Source organism: Belonocnema kinseyi, chromosome 8 (assembly GCF_010883055.1).
Source record: "Belonocnema kinseyi isolate 2016_QV_RU_SX_M_011 chromosome 8, B_treatae_v1, whole genome shotgun sequence".
Taxonomy (NCBI): domain Eukaryota; kingdom Metazoa; phylum Arthropoda; class Insecta; order Hymenoptera; family Cynipidae; genus Belonocnema; species Belonocnema kinseyi.
In genome coordinates, this window is record NC_046664.1 from 105,593,128 (window position 1) to 105,600,039 (window position 6,912).

Genomic DNA, 6,912 nt, shown 5'->3' on the forward strand with positions numbered 1-6,912 from the left:
GAGACAAGGTCTCATGAAGTAGAGCATTGTACAAGGAGCAACACGTCTAGAAGGATGGTCACTTCATCGAGACGGCCGTAAGCGGAACATTAAACCTAATCGTAGGACATCTGACGCAGATAGCCCTCGTGATTGGAACCTTTATGGATATCGAAGGAGCCTTCAAACTAAACTTTTAGAGAGGTGACCAGTGCAACCATGATTGCACATGATGTGCCGTTTGCAGTCTTGGAATAGACGTACCACATGTTTGCCGTCAGGAACCTAACAACCACTAACGGTAGTTCCACTTTATGTGGAACCGTTGACACGTGATGACAGCAAGGAGGAGTTTTATCGTCCCAAATGTGGTGCTTGGTAGTGGATGAAATATGGATGCAATGTAATTGACGTACTCTTCATTTGCTAACAAGTCAGGGCTATCACGGATAATAAACTGGTTAATTATCAAGCGCGGGTAGCGTTTTGATACACTCTTTGGAGTAATCAGACAAGCGCTGAGTATAGTGGATCCTCGGTGCAAGAAGACTGGACTATAGCACTTGAGAAACAAGTGCTAAAAGCTGATTCTAAGAGGCTTCAGCGATGCCTCAAAGTCGACACCCACAATGATATCCATCACGGCCGTGACTGCGAAGGCGGCCTGGAGATCAAATATGGCACACGATGCAAGTATTTCTAGAGCAGTGCGGGTCACAAACGTCACCACGCGTAGATCGACCCTGAGCATGCTTAGGAAAAACGCTCACTCACTACCTCTTTGAAAATAAGTATCGTTTTAGCCCATTCACGACAGAGAAATGTGTTAACAGGAAATCACATCTGATCATTGATGAAGACAACTGGTTTACATTTGGCTCCAGAAAAAAGAGAAAGCATGAGCCGGTGTATTTCGTAGAACGAGTGAATGAGTTTCACTATCCCAATGAGGTCCTATGCCACATTCCTACAATCTGAGATTATGGCCAGGCTCTAGTGCACCTACAGGGCACAAGAGTATACCAACAAATGAAACATATATATCTGCTCAGACAGCAGGGCTGCTATAATGGCCCTAAATGGAATAACTGCAACATCTCTACTAGTATAGGAGTGATGTAAGGCCCTGCGTCAGGAGTATAACAGCGGTAAAAAAATCAACTACGAACTGCTTGGGAAATATGAAAAACGGAGTCCATCTTAGAGCAAGTTGAAAAAATAATAATAAACTTTAATGTAGGATTGCCAGTAGGACCACACCAAGGGAACGGTCAGGCAAGGATCCCAGATAAACGCAAGAACATCGTTGTGAACAGTTGGACCAACTCAGGAGATACGTCCTTACCTGTTGGGTCAATATGTACCCGGAACATGTTCATAAAACACCTCAATATTTAAGGGATCAGGTGTCTTCTTACGGAAAAGGCGATATAAAGCTGTTTTTTCCAAGACCAAGAGCAACATTCTTCAACGAACATATCACCCATCCAGCAAGAGCACCTTTGCAGATAGCCAATAATGCTAACATGAGAACTAGGAGATCAAAAAATACACCAAAAAGTCTGTCTCATGATGGACAAATTAGCTGAAGCTAATACTGATCTCCCTGATTTTCTCTATGAGATGTTGATCTCTGTAATCTAAATTCTGTAGTTTATGCGACGGCGATCTCCCTGCTTATCGGCAATAGTAATAGTAATCATACTTCAGTACGCCTGAGTAAGGTTCGCGAGTATCTTGCACAGCTTTAGTTTAAAATTAAAATGGCGAGATGGCGTGCATAAAATTTCTAGTGCGTGATTAGCTACATAACAACAAATAAAAAGTTCAATTCCAAAGTTAGGGCACTTGCTCGAAACTTACGGAAAGGAAATCACGCGCTGAACATGTGTAAACTGTTAGCCATAAAGTAGCACTAGACGCAAAAAATATGACCTCTTTCAACATCCAAAGAGCGCCTCAAACGGCGAGTATAGTAGATTCAGGAAAATTCCACCTTTTCAATTCATCCTTACCGTCTGTTTAACAAAACACAATGTGCCGTTACAACTGCGCTTAGTCAAGAAGAGATTCAAGTTTTTTGGGAACAAGTATATGGCGATATTCATAAACTAAATGAATAAGTTTCAGACGTCTCACTCGTTCATAAGTTTTGCCAGACACAACTGTTGTAACGTCCAGAAGAGGAGTGTCCACTAATTACTGCTAAAGAAGTAAAGAACATTATCGCTAGAACTAAGAACTTTGTTGCGCCAGGGCCAGATAAAATCCAAAACTTTTAGTGGAAGAAGTTCACTTCTACGCGCCAACAGGTAGCTCGTATATTTACCACTTTATTAAAAGAAGAACTGCCTGTACCGCAGTGGTTATTGGAAGGACGTCCGGTACTGAACCCTAGGATTTGAGATTTGTCAATTTTAAAGAACTACCGTCCCATAGCTCATTTAAATATCAGTTACAAGTTATTCGCCGGCATCTTCAAAGAGCAGATATTAACATTTATCAAGCCAGCATGTAATGCAATGTAACGCATAACCACGCGGATGTAAGAGAGGGATCGCAGGTTGCAGAGAAAACCTTTTAATAAACAATAGGCATTCGATAACACGAACAATGAGCTACTTATCAAGCTTCTTGAGTGCCTAGAGTTGCATCCAAAGATAGTGAGATATATAAAGGAGCTTATGTTCTTGTAGCAGACAAGATTTTAAATAACATCTGACAAAAGACAAGTGACTACCAGTTATTTTACATATAAGAGGAGAAACCCACAACCAAGGACATTCTCTCAGTCAGATTATTTTCTGTGTTTCCCTCTTTCCTTTATCTATTGTGCTCCGAGGCAAAAGCTATGTGGCAAGCCGAATAGAAAGGAATTAATTATCAAACACCTTTTATACCTGGACGACCTTAAACTCTTCGCTTTTTCAAAAGAGGTCTTTAAAATTTCTCTAGTAGCGGTAAATAGGTACTCTAAAGCAAACGGGAAACCAAGCCGTGCGTGTGTTTAACACGACCCTTGAAAACAGTTATCGCCAAATTCCCTGAAAAATTTTCGCTTTCGAATTATCTGGGAAGCATAATATTGAGGCGTCCAATAGTCTGGCCATTCTTATACCCCAGATAGGGCCAACGAGGAGCTTGGTCTCCCATTCGATTCCAGCGACACTACACATGGCATAGCGAGCGTAAAATGAATATATCTGTAGGCGATACTAACGACCGAGCGTCCGGGCAAGAGCCAGAAGCACTTGGACATGTTCTCAGTAGATGATCAAATTATGAACGCTACGCGTACATAGAACGGCATAATGCAGCTCTAAAACTATTATTTTACCATCTGCAGCACTTCTACGGTTACAAAGACGGATATCGTTCCCCCAGATCTGAAGACCAAGATTGTTTAAGTGATTGAATTCTCGACACCAACCGATTGCAATATGACGGCAAAAAAGGAAAATAACGGTCAAAATATCAAGCTCTTCTTTGGAGCTGAGCAGGCTGTACCAAGGCTACAAAGTAAATCTTGTGGTTCTCATAATCGACTGCCTTGGAGGTATGATAGCTTCATTTCTTAGCCAACTCAACCAAATTCCGCCTTGCCAGCGTCAGACTCAGTCCATCGCGAGCCACATGCAAAAGGCTGTTATTCTAGGATCACTGCATCCGGTCAGTCAACACTGTTCATCATAACATTGTACAAAGGTAAAATCTTTATCTCCAACTCTGCTGTCTGCCGCGTAAAATCATTTACAGCTAGAGACCGGATTCTAAGAAATAGTGTTGGAATTAGTATCTTCTGTAAGTTTGTCGTTCCTGCTCACCTGCTAGAATAGAAGGAGCAGGCATGAGTGACGTACACTTTCTGGTAGCGTCAGAATTAGTTTCTTTGAGTAACTATGATCGTAGCTTATGAAGCTTACAAGTTCTCAAATAATAATCTGAGGGTCGACCGATCAGTTGGTTGGGCAATCGAACTCCACGTTAGAGGGCAAGGGTTCAATCACTAAGCCGTTACTTCTGAACATTTATCTATGTACATTTACCGAGGTTCTGGTGGTTCGGATCCCACCATAAGTCCTAGGTCCCCCCGTCGCACAGTGGGAAAAACTGAATTTTTTGGTTCAAAATAACGTACAATCCACAAATATTGACCGATTAAAAAAAAATTTTAAGCTGATAAGGTTCTTAAGAGAGTTTTTGAGCACGATTTTTGAACAAGTTTTTTAATTTTTTATAAATAAAAAAATATGACGAATAAATGGCCATTTTTTCTATTTGACGTTCCTGGTGCTCGTCAATGAAAGGAAAACTATTGAAATCCCCTAAATTGCATAGGTTAACATTATTTTAAAATGCTCCAATATTACACAATTAACAAAATAAAATTTTTGCAAACAAATTATTTCTTCAACAAATTTTTGTAAGATTTTCCATAATTATACGTTTTTCAAGTTATATTGCAAGAAATTTGAATGAAAACAATATTATATTGTAAAAATTTTCTCTTACGATTATAATTGCTTCTATTATTAATAATTGTAATGAAAAAATGCAGTAATCAGGCAATTGTCTATAAAAAAATTCGTTTTTTTTTCTATGCTAGCTTTTTAAATCAGGAAGTTCATGATAACTTCAGTAAGATTCATAATTTTTTTTATCAATTTTACGACTTTTGAAAACAAATTTAATAAAACAATGCATTTATCAGGCATTAGTCGACAGAAAAATTCGTTTTTTTCATGGTAACTTCAGCACAATTTATAATTTTTCAATCAATTTTATGATTTTTTAAGCAAATTTAATAAACAAATACATTATTGGGGCATCTGTCGACAAAAAAATTAAACAGGCCTGCAAATAATGGGGTCATGTCAGTTGTTGGAAAGTGGAGGGTCATTTCCAAATTAATTTTTTACGTAGAATCCGAATCCGGGGTCAGAATTAGCCAGCCCTATTCGACTCTGAAAAAGATGGCCGGACCTTATTGCTAAGAATTTCTATATGCAAAATTTCGCCTTATGGCGGCGCTTCTCGCACCTGGCCCTACTTCAAAATGAAACCCAAAAGGGAAAGTATAAAAAAAATAAAAATGTAAACATTTAGCAAGTTTAAAGATGATTCAATTATAAAATTAATGATTTTTATTAGTGCAAATATTTCTGGAGTGTTAGTTACATGCATACAAGAAAGAATAGAGTGAAATAAACTGCGAAATAATTATTTCTCAATTTAAGTAATTTTCAGAAATAAGTGTAATTGATTTAATTTTATAGACTAATAATTACACTAAATTGTTTTAACTACATCGAATTTGGTTTATAAATTAGTTACATTCACAGTTTGCTGAAGAAGGGAAATAAATAAATGTATAAAATGTGAAAAATATACATTTTTGTGTTACTAAATGACATAATGATATATTAGAGTGGTCAAAAAATTCATTGCACAATTTTTTCCACTCTAAAGGGCAAGAGTGTCTAAGAAATAAAACCATACTAATAACTTTTATCTCCCCCCTCCCTCCATGCAGCCCTCCGCAAAATCCACAAACTGCATTTTTACGTATTATTGGTACTTTTTAGCAATTACTGTCGTCTTTTTCACACAAATAATTACTAAAATATTCACAATGACTTTTAAACATTATTCAATTGTTTAAACAAATGTAAATTATTCAAGAAATTATTTATTTTCATAAAATGTAAAAAAATAATTGTATGTTCTAATTGAAAGGCCATATTTTGCCATTGTTTGGAAAATTGAATTTTTTTAAAAATATTATGTAATTATTTAAACAATGATTTATTGTTCATTTTCAGAATGTCTAAAAATTGAACCAGAAATGTCCACTTTTTTCAAATTGGTATACTATGCTACTTTTTGTCGAATAATTATATAATTTTGAGACATTTCTTCTAATGTGTAACCAATTTCTATTTATTTATTATTATATTTGTTTAAACAACTTAAAAGTGGTAACGTATTCTTTCTATACAATATACAGTCCGAAACATAATTGATGTGTTCTATTTTATTTAATTTTTTTAATTAGTGAAAAAGAACTGCTTGAGCAAATAAAAATTGTTTAAAAAAATAGACAGTTATTATACACTAAGAGAAATGTATAAAAATTATGTAATTATTCAGCAAAAGGTGGCATAGCATATTAATTTGAAAAGAAAGTTGATATCTCTGGCTCAATCTTTAAAAATATTAAAGATAGACAATAAATAATTGTTTAAATAATTACATAATATTTTTGAAAAATGTAATACTACAAAAAATGATAAAAAAATTACATTTCAGGCAGAACATACAATTATTTTTTACATTTATTAAGAAAAAATAATTATTTAAATAATTTATATTTCTTTGAACAATTGAAAATTGATTAAAAAGCCAAAGAAATATTCAAATTGTTCATTAGTAATTGTTTGTATAAAAAAAGCGACGGAAACTAATAACATTGCAATTTTGAAATAATAATTGCAAAAAGTAGAGGATACGCATAGCTTTTAAGTTTCATTTTACCTTTCTTCTTAAACAAAGCTTCTTTAAATATGTCCATTTTTATGTACTATTGTGTGAGTACGAGGGTAGTTCAATAAGTCCTTAGAATGAAGTATAAAAACAATTTTTTTTGGGTAAATTTTTTTTAATTTTTCAACATAATCTCCTTGGAGCTCTATACACTTGGTCAATCGCTTTTCAAGTTTTTTTAATCCTTCAGAAAAGTGCGTTTTCGGAAGTACCTCAAAATAAGCACTTACAGAGGCAATGACGTCTTCGTTATCTGGAAATCTCTGTCCACCGAGCCATTTTTTCAAGTTGGAAACAAGAAAAAGTCACTGGGGGCTAAATCTGGTGAATACGGTGGGTGTTCGACCAATTCGAATTTTAGTTCTTCAATTTTAGCCATTGAAACGAAGC